Raw genomic sequence first — 13,923 nt, 5'->3', positions numbered from 1 at the left:
ATGGCCGACTAGGCCATCTTTTGATACATATGCAGCTAGAGACAAGAGCTCCGGGGTACTGCTTAATTCATATTGTTGTTCCACCTATAGGGTTGCAGTTCCCTTTAGTTCCTTGGGTGCTTTCTCTAGTTCCTCCATTGGGGGCCCTGTGGTCCATTCAATAGCTGACTGTGAGCATCCACTTCTGTGTTTGCTAGGCCCTGGCCTAGTCTCACAAGAGACAGCCATATCTGGGTCCTTTCAGCAAAATCTTGCTAGTGTATGCAATGGTGTCAGCGTTTGGAAGCTGATCATGGGACGGATCTCTGGATATGGCAATCACTAGATGGTCCATCCTTCCGTCACACTTCCAAATCAATGATACTTTTCTCTGTCATGTCTTTTCATTTACTGCTAATTGACTTGTATTATATTAAGAACTCTGTCTGAGAAAGCTCTGAAACTTATTTCCTTCTTGATAGGCCTGCTTCAACAAAACTTTCCCAAAGATTGCACGAAGGCATCCCTAACTACTTGAGGTGACAGGTTTTTACATCAATATGTGACTAGGCTTGAGTGTGGTCTAAGATCAGGGTGTTTTTGTTTGTTTGTTTGGTTGGTTGGTTTTGTTTGATTGTTTGTTTGTTTGTTTGTTTTTTATCTTTGGGACTTTCTGGTGAGGCTCATCCACCCTGCATGGAATATATAGATCACATTCCTTACATCTAGGAAATGCAGAAGAAAACTTGGAAAGTACACCAGTATTCATCTAGAACATGACTTACAAATCTAAAACTCTTCACTAGGTCTCACCTTTCACATTCTGCACCACACCTCCTAGCTCTACCACTGTGGGACCATGCCTTCACACACAGTATTTTGTAGGATACTAGCCACATTTGAACCTTATCTTTCCCTTTTATTACATAGTAATTGGTCCCATCTATAGCCCTCCCTCCACCCCAGAAAATGTCATTGTACATTCTAAGATGCAGGAGGGGACTGTGTCAGCTGACATCCTGTTAGGCTCTGCCAAAGCACTCCAATGAATTGCACAGGCTCCCAGCTTACTTCCCTTAATATTGTCTAAACCAGTCTCCATGGTAAGAAGGAAACAGTGCACAAAGATTATATTGTCCAATTTTTTTTTAAAGCATAGAATCACTTAGAGTAATTTTGAGTGTTAAGTAGTAATTTTCATTTCTTTATTATAATCTAATAATTGCTGGTAGAAGCAGAAAGTATGCAGTTCTCCTGTCAGCCATATTTTATCAGTTTATTCTGCCAAGGAAGAAGTTAATGTACCCATGAACATATTTTGTGATGGTCATGCACACATAGAAATAAAATTAATCAGACATTGAGATAATCAAACCTCATATCTTATTTTACACTCAAATAAACTAATGGCCACAACGCACCTACATTTGTACGAGCTACTGAAGGAGAGGACAGACAAGTGTTTTCTGATTATCACACTTCTCCACATTGGCAGTGTGTCATCTAAGTACATGGAGTGAAAAGTACAGAAGTGACAACCTGAATAAGCTCTGGCAAGGAAACATACAACGTACATACATTCTGTGCTTGACAATTGTGCCCTAGAATTTTTGTGGATTAGCAAGTTAATCAGAATCCGGCAGTCCCTTCCTTTCTTCTGCATTGCCTCGTCTCAGCCAGACTAGTTCACACACTGCCTGCCATGTCAACATACAGAAGGTAATAGGAATATAGAAATTTCCAGAACCCTGAGAAATATATTCTCATCGTTGCAGTATTGAGAGCCTCTTCTCAATCTTGGGAGCAACCTGTCACTAGAAAGCCAAATGTTCTGTTGAAAAGCCAGGAATATCAGACTAAGTGCTTGTAGCAAAATCCTCCTCTAAAAATATAGGAGGATTGAAGGGTGACCCCATATGTGCTTGGGTGGATGTGATAAAATGCAAATTTGCAGCTTCCAGTGGGAGAGAGAATGATGATACAGGGCTAGGTCAGAAGTGTGGACTGAATGAGGATTTTTAAATATTAATGTAGCTGGGGGAGGATGACTTCCACATGGGAGGGGCAGCCTGGAGAGAGAACTCTGTGGAGAATGAGGGTGAAAATTGACACTAGATGAAGCTGTTGGGCTGGGTGAGGGAGGCAAGGTTGTAGATCTAGGACCTATAGGGTAGAGGGAGGGTCTGATAATGATGAGCCGAGTGCACTGAACCTAGAAAGATCAGAAAAGGAAGTTTGGGAAATGACCTGAAATCGAGTTCATTGATGAGGACTGGGCAGTGGAGCTTCCCTTAGGATGAGGTAAGAGCTATGTCCATGTCAGGCTTCCCTGGAGTGTAAGCCAAATAAAAATAAATAAATAAACAAACAAAATAAAAGACTAGAAAGAGTACTAGCGCCTCTCTTTCCAATGGCCAAATAGTCTCTTTAGTAAATACTCATGTTTCTAGAAGAATCTAAATTGTCTACAACTCAAAATATTCTGTAGGAATGACTCAGTGATTAAACTGCTCGCTGAATAAGCCTGAGGACTGGAGTTCAGATCCCCAAACCCATGTAAAAGCTGGGGTGTGGGAGCATGACAGCCTATGTTTAATCCCAGCTTCAGGAGGGGGAGACACAGAATCTCAAGAGCAAGCTGGCTAGGAATGCCAGCTAGACCCAGGAACTCTGGTTTTGACTGACAGATGATGCCACGGTGAAAAAGACTGGTTCTTGACATCAACTGACTTCTCAACATGAACGTGCATTCACAAATGCTCGTGGGCTGGACACAGAAACACATGAAACTGGATAAAAAGATATTAATGTAAAGAAAGTAACAAGAAAGGGACACCCATAAGTGAATCTCCAAAAGGGATTGTTTTGGTTTTGTTTGCTTTGTTTTGTTTTTTGCTTGCCCATGGTGTCTTTGACTACTATTCTAGTGGAAAGCACTAATGGACAAGGCATTACTCTTTAGCATTCCTCCTCTTTGCCGCCTTGGTGCTGACTATGTTTGGATTCTTCCTTAGGCGACTCAATTCAAACAACAAGCAAAGAGTGTTGAGTTTGAATAGTTTGCGGGGCTAAAAAAAGCTGCTCCAGTGGGTCCGGCCTGTTCACTACTTTTCTTCAGCCTACTTAATTGGTATAATATTCTTAACTGCCCCTTCCTCCCAAGTATCCCACAACCCCCAAAGCTTAGCTTCCATAGATAGTTTGCTACACAATAAACTCAAACTACAGAGCCCAGTGCATGGATTACAAATGATAGTGTAGCATAGTTCAGTCAGCTTAGGAGCAGTAAATCATCACACTTATCAACTCTAGGCCACCACAGTTAAATACCGCTTCATTTCCTTGGAGCTGAACTTATGCTGATCTGCAGCAATTCTCCAACTAAGCTCTTCCAAGCCTTCAGCCAGTGATTGCATACGTTTTGATTCTTCATTGCTAAGCTCTCCTCCATCCTCATTTCAGCTCCCACTGTATTAAACCCATTGCCTCCTACATTTTGAGTCTGTAAGCACCTTAGTGCATAGCTTCAAAAGTTGAATTCTGCCCATTTCTTCATAAAGTTGTGTTTTCTTACATCACCTTCTCTCAGATGGACAATGTGTACTTATATTTTTAAAAACTGCTGGTAATAGATAGATAGATAGATACATACATACATACATACATACATACATACATGCATGCATGCATAGATACATAGATACATAGATACATATATACATAGATACATAGATAGTTCCATCTATGATAATTTGCTAGCCTATATAGCTTTAACTACATAATGACAAAAACAGCTTAGATTCCGACTTCCTCACAATGTTGTAAAACAACCTGCATTTCCCCCTACAGTTTTCCAGCTTGCAGTGTAATGGGTAGGAACAACAGAAGTAGCAGGAAAGGCCACAGATCTATCACACTGTCTTTATAGTAGGCACTTCATATCACTTTGCACTTGTTCTTCTTTGGCAGAACACAACTGGAAGTCTTCTGTTGGGACTTCCCAGGGATCCCCATTTCAATACACTTGCCTGTGTATGGCCTCTGAATCAGAGCTGAGCAATGCAACACAGGCACTATCAATTGCTCTCAACCACATCAGACTCTAACATCTCTTTGATTGCAAACTTGTAGGTGACCAGAAGTCTCCAACAAAGCACAACTTCCACCTCAGAACCAATAGGGTTCATTACACGGCAGGGTGAACAAGCCCTTTCAGCCACCTCCTTGTTATCTAGCTTAGATTTTAACCTTCTTTTCAATCTTCTGTGTTTCTCTCATTCTAAAGTAGAGGAGAGTAGATGGAGAATACTTTAGGGCATTTGAAAGAGGATCTGCAGAGAGACCCTGGTGTGCTAGCCCTTGACAGTTTTATTTCAGAGAATCATTGGAGAGGCAAGTAGGAAAGGATGCTATTGTTGCCATTTCAAAACAACATCCAGTATCACCTTCTGCTTCGACCTTTTCACCCTTCCCTTTCAAAAAATTATCCTTTGATTTTTCATGTTCCCTTGTCCTAGTCAGGGAACAATGAATCTCTCCCTCCCAGATTTAGCATACAAATCACTTTAGTCATTTTCCCATTATGAAGTGGGGTGAATTTTCATAAAGTGAAATACTAAGGATTTTCCTGGATAATTCAAATAGAGTTGAACCTTAAAACTCTAAGATGAAGAATGGAATTGTTATGTATTCAGAAAGAAACATAACCTGAGCAATCAAACCCCAGTCTTTATATATGCACAATAAAGTCAAATTTTAAAGTGTGTAATCATACCTCCACATAACATGGAGGGATATTGTTATTTGTTTTTTTATTGTGTTCCATTTTAACACTCATATAGCTATGCAAATGGCATTAAGTAACTTAGTTAAGGCATAACTTTGTTTTTCCAAGTGGGGAAAAAACAAAACAAAACAAACAACAACAACAAAAAGACACTATTACTTGCTTAAACACAAAAACAAGGAAATCCAAAGAAAAGCATAGACATTTGAAGTGTTGATTCAACCTCCTTTAAAACTAAAATATTTAAGGTTTTCACCAGGAAAATGTTAATTACTATTACAAATAGGCAATGATGGTGAAGACAGGAAGAATGCCATCTGTATAAGATAAAACTACAATAACAACAAATTCCAAAATTAGGTCTCTAAGGAATTGTGCACCATCTCCATGATAGCTAATCTCAGTTGCCAACTTTGACTACATCTGAAGTCAACTAAAGGCCAAGCGGCTGGGTATTGCCTCTGAAGGACTTTCTTGAGTGTTTCATTTGAAGTGAGAAAACCCACCCTCACAGACCACACCCTCCGGGAGACGTCCACATAAGAGGACACGGAAGGAAGAGGCTTCAGTTTTTCTCATTCTTGCTCTCACTCTTGGTAGCAAATGTGTATTCATCTTGTTGCTGAGCTATCCTTTCACTGATATTAGAATCTACTTCTTTGGGATTTCAATGTACACAGAGATTGAAGACCATCATCTCTCTAGGATTCTTCAAGGACTCCATCACCAAATTTGGTCAGTTAATATATCCATATCATTGACTGAACAACTACCAGGTTCTCGGCCTTTCCATCAAGAGACAAACATTGTTGCACCACTAGGAGCACAGTGTTTAAGCCACACACACACATACACACACACACACACACACATAATTTTACACACACCCACACACGCATGCACACGGGAACACACACACACACACACAATTCGTTTAAGAGAATGAATATATTCTCTACATTTCCCTGGCACAATGACTTAGCAAAACACATAATTTTCTACTTTTCCACTGTGAAAAGGCCTTTATCCCTTATGTCTGTGTACTAGCTCCTATTTATTCTTTATAACCTTGAACTATTTTCATCTTATCTGAGAAACCAACCTTACCCTAAACCTTTAAATATTTTTATCTTTAATATTTTCATCTGACCTTAACTATTTATATTACAATTTTGAGTTGGATTAGAATCTCCTAAAGTTAGGAATTTTAACTTGCTCATGTTTGCTAACACCCCCTATAAACTTGATGAATATGAACTCTTTGGTATATGTATTTTTGACGCTTTACTATTCATTATACAATAGAATTTGTAGCTGTTTGTTAACTAGTAGGATATTTAGTAAGATAAAAAAGTGTCTAAAAATAACACTCAAAAATCACTTTTAAGTACTTCAAAATATTATAGATGTTTTAGGGAATTTTTAATTGCACTGGTCCTTTTAAAATCTTAAAAAACAAAGAGCTACAATGATTTAGTTTGGGCACATGAAATCCTTGCTATTTATGAGTCATTTGAAAGTTCATTGTAGATACTTATGTGTCATGCAAATATGAAATACTATTACTGTTTATTTTGTTATGGATATTAGTCATATCCAACTTTTTATCAACTTAAAGAAAAACATAAAAGCAAAACTGTAAGCTTTGCAGATGACAGACATATGGGAGGAAGAGCTAGTAAGAAGAAAAAAAGAATAAAGTTCACAGAAATTCTGACAGATTGCAATAATGGGCAGACTCCTAAAATGATGTATAATATGCACAGATGTATAATAACAGGCCTCTGTTAAGAAATCATCTTAGGACAGACCTGTGACATCAGTTCCTATAAATCACAGTCAGGTCTGGGAATTAAAAATAATCCCAATTTTTTTCTAGTAGGGATAATGAGCTTAGAACAAAGGCAGTAATATGCCACATCTGTCAGTCCATTACTGACATAAGTAATATTTAGACTTTGAAGTATAAGGAAATGATATCTAAGTTAGAAATCTGGAATAAGATCTGAAGCAGCATACAGAGTTTTGAAAGGTCTAAAACAGTTTCTAGTAATTGACAGACATAGGATTGATTTGCTGAAAAGAGGTACTTATGAAAGGTACTGAGGGGTCTACAAATAGTCTGAGGGCATTCAAAGATCAAAAACATAAAAATACCCATTACAGTGTAGCCAAACCTCGAAATGTGGTACTGGGGCTTTTTTTGTTAAGTAGCAATTGACCTAAGCCACTCATGTTCCCTCTAATGGCAAAAAAATTGTACATTTAAAATTTTTACAAAATGAGTTCATTGTAGTTAGGAGTCCTCAAAGAAAGTGAACTTTATCAATAATAGAATGTTTCAGGAAGATAAAGAAGTTTTGTGCATATTAGTGTGCCTTCTTAAGACAGTGCATATCCACTAACCTGATCATACAATTTCTTCCCATCCATGTCTATCACAATAGCTAAGCATATACAAAAGTATTACATTAGGAAATCCTTAGCTACAGCGTGATCATGAAAATTGAATATTCAATAGTCCTGCCGTGGATGTTTCTGAGACAGATGATTTCAAACTTCATTGTGCACCAGAATCACTCAGAAAGGCTGCTGAAGTCTCTCTCACTTCCACTCATCGCTGGAGTTGCAGAATGTATAGATACAGAGCAGGGATCAAAAACCTGTTAGTGTCACAACTTATCAGGTGGTATTGATGAAGAGTCATGGCTCTCATTACAGATGTTTTATTTATAGTCATTGCTAAAGAAAAATGTGGCCACATTTTTTTTTTAGTCAAGAAGCAACCCCTGTACTCTTGGTTCATAGTATTGCTCCACATCCTCAGAAGCAATTCAACCTGTAATGCACTTTGACATAAAAGGTCAAGTAAAATAAAGTTTCAACATGCAAGGATCTGATCTAGGCCACATATAAGTGAGAGGTAATTCCCATAGAAAATAGAAACTTCAAACAAGTTAGTATAAAACAAACAAAAGTAGGAGTGGAAAGTAAATGGAAAAGATGAGAAGAAAGAAAAAACAAGAAGAAGCTGTCATTCAAGATTGGTCATTGGATGAACTTTCTTTCTCTATTGTTTGTTTGTTTGTTTGTTTGTTTGTTTCTTTCTTTCTTTCTTTCTTTCTTTCTTTCTTTCTTTCTTCCTTTCTTTCTTTGTTATTAGAATTTTTGGAACTGCCTAGAACTAGTTTTCTCACCCATTATAATGTTCCATTAAACTACTTCTTTTAATCTTATCATTCTTTACTATTGCCCCATTCATTGCTTGTGTTATAAGAATCTTTAAGCTATGTCAAATATATGACTTTCCTTCTCCTAGTTACCAGTTTGCCTTGATTCTTAGTGACTTTGAGCTTTTGACCAATATTTTTATCCTCAAGGCCACAGGGAGTCTAATTTAAACTGGATTCTTTATGTATTATGTGATGGCCATGAGCCTATGGGTTCAATAGGCACAATGCTAAGATTGAATTTGGCATATCCTTCATGGACTTATGTATTTCATTATTGACCATAGCTATTATCATTGCTTTCTACATTTGGGTAAGTAGAGGTAGAGTCGAGCTGAGAGAAGTGGACCAGTATAAGACAACTTTTGAAGACTGTAGCCTATCCATGATTCTGCTCCAGTTCTTTGCTTGCTTCTTGATGTGAATAAGCTGTAGCCTCGTGAAATTGCCATTATAAGTAGAGCTGCTTCAGACCCAATAATTTCATAATGGTGGCACTGAAAACATTCTGAAACTGTGATCATAAATCAATAATTCTCTCTTGAATTGTTTTTATCTCATATTTTGTCACAGTACAGAAAGTAATTAATGCAAAGGTCATTATCAAATGAAGGGACATTTATTTTATTATGTCTTATCTATATAACTAACTACCCCCTTCAGTACTTTCACTTAGTATCTGGGCTTTTATTCTTCCTTCTTTCCTTTTGTGCTTTTGTCCTTGTGTCCTTCATTTTTAAATTAATTTTCTAAAACCCTCTGCTCATTGGCCATCAAGATCACTCAGTGAATAAAAGGTACTTGACACCAAATTTTATGACCTGAGTTCAATCTCTGCATCCCACAAGGTACAAAGAGAAAACTGGCTCCCACACATTGTTTTCTGACCTCTCCAAGGATGGATAACATGTGTTTGAAAGAGCACACATGCACACACACTACACACATATACCACTCAAAGTAAATAAATAAAAAACGTCTTCTATGTGACTTCAGCTTTTCTGTTTATATGCTGATTATATACATTGTAGGGCTTACTATTATATACATTATATGTAGTATTATGTATGTCTAAAATAAGATTCAGGAGGAAACACTTTTAAGGCCATTCTTATCTTCTATATCTCAGTCAGGGTATAGTGGATTTTTAAACCACAAATCCCAGTGCTGGCACTCTTCCATGTCAGAATTTCTGTAAGTTTATAGTTTCATACATTGGGCCCTTATTAATTGATTATATGTAATTTGTGTAATTTGATTGCATGAAGCTTGACAAAGAAAATTAAGATAATTAAGATATCATCATATTGAGGAACAGTGAAGATAGAATTAGGGAAGCTGCACACTGAACTACAGACTTGGAAGAAGGGTTTGTCCTTTTGATCAGCATATAGCTCTAAATGTAAACAAACAAAAGCCTCAGTATTTTGGAATCTTAAATTTATTCATGGCAGAAATAACCAAGGTAAAAGAATGCAATTGTTATTTAAATGTATGCAAGAAAATATTTGCTCAGTTGTGTACCAGTCATACAACTAAGAATAGAAATTTAAATAAATATTCCCCCTTGAGTTGTTTCTAATGACTATATATTTCAGATACAACAAATTGTGAACCTTTGCTGCACAAGCCTATCCTTGGAGAATGTTAGTGTTCTTAAATAGATTGGGGGGGGGGGGCTGTCAACATGAACCAACACACAGTGGAGACATGGTTATCAATAGTTGCTGTGAGAAAAAAGCATGCTTGGTGAAGAGTACTGATATGATGTGGGGTGCTGAGTAAGCTGGTCATTAAAGTCTTCTTAGGGGCAGTAGCAGCGGAAGTGGGGAACTAAGGAGGTCTGGGAACAAGCTAGGAAAGTGTTTGGAGGAACAGCATGCTAGGGGAGAGGCTAAGGAATCCAAATGGTCTCCAAGAAATGCTTTTAGCAATGTTGAGAAACTCCAAGAGTCATATGACTGTTGCTTGATAAAAACCAGGAAGAGGAATAGACATACAGTCATCTAGCGAGGAGAACATGTGAGATGTTACTGTGTAGAGCAAAGATTTTACTTACTAGTTTCAAAGAGGCAAGAAACTACTAAAATGTGCTCTGTGGTAATTAACAGGACTTGACAGGCATTTTGACTGATATTGGCTGGTCTGTTGAAAATTGGGAGTACATATACAGATGAGTTAAAGGTGCTTGTCTGTGAAGATATGAGGAATAATAGGATTTCATTGAAAATTTTATGGCAAAACAAAAGGCTTTTGCCAATCACCTACAGATCAAACATATTTGGGGGAAAAAACAGAAGCAAGGGTTTCTTTGAACAAGTTAAAGATAAGTGTCAATAACTGTTTTTTTTTAATATGAGGAAAATCGGTTTTGAAAGGTGAAGAATTATGACTTTTTTCCCAAGTAATGTTGAGTTTGATATTTTCCTGTTACAAGTTGATCTTGACATATTGAGTTGACCAAGATTTGTATATCTAGATTCCTTAATATATTGAGAAATCAGACCTTCTTTGAAAGTATATTTAACCAAAACATTGAAAATATTATGGTTATGATTATTGAAAGAATTTGTAGCAATGCAGAGATTTTTGTAAATAAATTTTCCTTGGACTTGGAGATGTATACATTTTTACAATCATACAATGTGCCAATGTATGGCCATTAAAAAAGAGATAAATACAAGTGAAGAAAACTTCAGGGCAATGCTCTTATCCTAGGAATAGGGCAGTTTATCTTCTTGTGAATTTGTTTTCAGTGACTTAATATAACTTGATGGAACATTATACAACTGATCAAATATTCACTGAAACTATATTTTATTGCTAGATAATAAAATCCACAAAAATCTAATGCTTGTGATATTGTTGGCATAATCAATAGCCAGTTCACTGAACTGAATGCAAACCCTTACGATGAGTTATGCTTTTATATAGAAATTTGACATATGACAAAGGAAGTTTAAATATGATGAAGGAAATGTATCCAACAAATTAGGGCTTAGCTTTACTTTACATCATAACCCAATATTAAGAGCAAAAAATGTGAGAATGTAAATATTTAATTATGTTGCATTTTACTTGCACTGCCTATTTTTAGGTCAGATTCACACAAAGTAGAGGCATTTGGGAAGATATAACCCCAACTGTAAACAATGGTCCCAATAAATTGCCCTATGGGATATTTTCTTGATTGATGATTAATGTTGAAAGGACACAGTTCATTGTGGGTGGCACTACCCCTAGTCAGATGGCCCTGAATGGTATAAGAAAGCACTTTAAGCAAGCCATGAAAAGAGCAAACTGGAAAACAGCACCCCTGCCCTCCCCTACTGCCTGCAGGTTTCTATTTTGATCTTCTGCCCTGAGTTTCATTGATGATCGACTATAAGCTTTAAGATGAAATAAGCTTTCTCCTCCTTTTGGTCATGGTGTTTCATGACAGCAATGAAATCCCTAGCTATACATTACACTTAACTTTTTAAACTTACAATCAACAGTTGTCAGAAGTAAGAGGAGTAAGAGGCATGTTATAAACAAATCAAACCATGCATTAGGTCTCATGTGGGAAGCTTTTTGGGAGGAGGTGACAGAGGCAGACTTGGAGAGGGAGGAGAGAAGATGAAGGGGGAGGGGCAGGGAGAAGAGGCTTTTATCAGGCCCAAGAAGAATGAGTGAAGGGACCTGCTTTAAGGGCCATGGCACATGTGCAAAAGGACAGACACAGGAGAGCGGCTGTTGTCTCTTGGGTCACTAGAGATAATGTGTCTAGTTGCCTGATCCCTGAGAGCTGGCTGTAAAGATGCCTGATTGTTGTAAAGTCACTTCTAGCTGTTCATGGATGTGTTTGATTGCCAAAATCAGTTGTTAAATGTTATTAAAGTTTGAACTGTTTGATGGCATCCTATCTCATTCAGATTAAGGGCTGAATCTTCAATTGCTACCTAGAATATTACAATCTGAATCCTGTAGTCTTTTCCTATCTTCTTTTCCATTCTACCTCAGGTCTACCCCTGCCAACCCCCACATACAAAAGCACTATCTATCTCTCTATCTATCTATCATCTATCTATCTATCTATCTATCTATCTATCTATCTATCTCAGCATCTCTGTATTTGATGTTTTCTGTGCAGAGTTCACAAAGAATCCCAATTCTAGCATCTCCTTCATGCCTATACTCAAAGGGAAAAAGTCTTCCTTTAAAACTACATTTAAAATAGTCTCTAGACAAGGGCCTAATAAATCCACCTTCTTAGATCAATGTAGTTTCTAACTGCCTCCTAAATAGTTTTCTTAATAATCAAAGATAAAGTTATACCTCACTCCTCATCAAAATACCTTCTTTTTGAAGCAGTTGGAGACCTTTATAGAAAGCAACAACTAGTTAAAATGCAAAGAAAAACTTGGTGTGAGGTGCTCAATCTCAAGAAAAAAAAATGACCTACAACTTCTATACTTAAGGCTCAAGGAAGAAAGGGAAAAAAATGATTGCATGAGACAGAGGGCTGTAAAACTGTGTCTTCTAGCTATGACAGCCATGACACCTCAACAATATAGCTGCCTAAACGGAATCAAAACAATTAAAGCGCTTGATGAACCGACGTAGATGAGGGTGGGGAAGGGGCACTACAGGGGCCCTCTTCAAAATGAAGAGCTATAAAAACTAACAATTGTTGAGAAAGTGAGATTTAGTATTCCCCTACAATGAACCCTTTGATTAGTTATTTAATACATAGGATGGGAAGCCCCAGAAATGTGTACAGGCCAGCAACACTGTAAGAACGTGGCAGGTTATATGCATATGTTGATTTATTTATATATATCTGTAACAACAATGGGGGAAAAAAGAAGGAGGCTGAAAATTTGTGAGTACTACTCAGACATGAGAGGGGAGGAGAGAGGACAGCTAGGAGAAAAATGATGTAATTGTATTTTAATTAAAATGGAAGTCACTAAAACAAACAAACAAACAAACAAACAATCAATCAATCAAAAACCCCATGTCCTCCCATTCTGCCCTGTCCTGGATATCTCTTTTTTTCTAACTTTATTGTACTATATCAATTTTTTTATTACTAGATCTCCTATGTGTTTGTCTATAGATTTTCCTCCTTATGATAATGTTAGCTTTATACAACCAGGGATTTATTTATTTATTTATTCATTTATTCATATATTTATTAATTTAAACATCGATGTACTGGCTGATTTTTCATCAATTTGCTAGAAGTAAGAGTCAATCTGCTACAAGTAAGAGTCATCAGAGAGGAGGGACTTTCAATTGAGAAAATGCCCTTATAAGAGTGGGCTGTAGGCAAGCCTGTAGGGCATTTTCTTAATTAGTGATTAATGAGGGAGGCCCCAGCCCATCTTGGTCCTGGGTTCTATGAGAAACCATAACACGCAAGCTAGGGAGGAACAAGCCTGTAAGCAGTACCCTCCATCACCTCTGTGTCAGCTCCTGCATTCAGGGTCATGGGCTGCTTGAGTCTGTGCCTTCACTGCTAATGATGATGGACTGTTAAATGGAAGTGTGAGTGAAAACATTCAACTTTGCCTTTGGTCATGGTGTTTCATCACAGCAGTAGACCCTAACTAAGACAACCAATTTACCCATAGACCCTTGCACAATGGTTGGTATATACTTAGCATTTAATCATAATTTGGTATAGAATGTATCAATGGATGAATGAATTTCAGATAAAAATAGAATCCAATTATAGATGATATCCTTTCTGGTTCATGGATGCACTATCGTTTGCCTGGCAATATTTTTCTAGATTTTTAAAACTGAAAATGAATAAATTTAAAAGTGAAATAAAGCTAGAAGAGGAGGAAAAGGAGGAGGAAGAGGAGGGGAGGAGGAGGAAGAGACAGAGGAGGAGGAGGAGATAGAGGAGGAGATAGAGGAGGAGGAGGAGGAGAGGGA

The sequence above is a fragment of the Mus musculus genome, chromosome 16 (assembly GCF_000001635.26).
Source record: "Mus musculus strain C57BL/6J chromosome 16, GRCm38.p6 C57BL/6J".
NCBI lineage: Eukaryota > Metazoa > Chordata > Mammalia > Rodentia > Muridae > Mus > Mus musculus.
The sequence above is the reverse complement of the archived record's forward strand: the minus strand, read 5'-3'. Positions refer to the sequence as shown.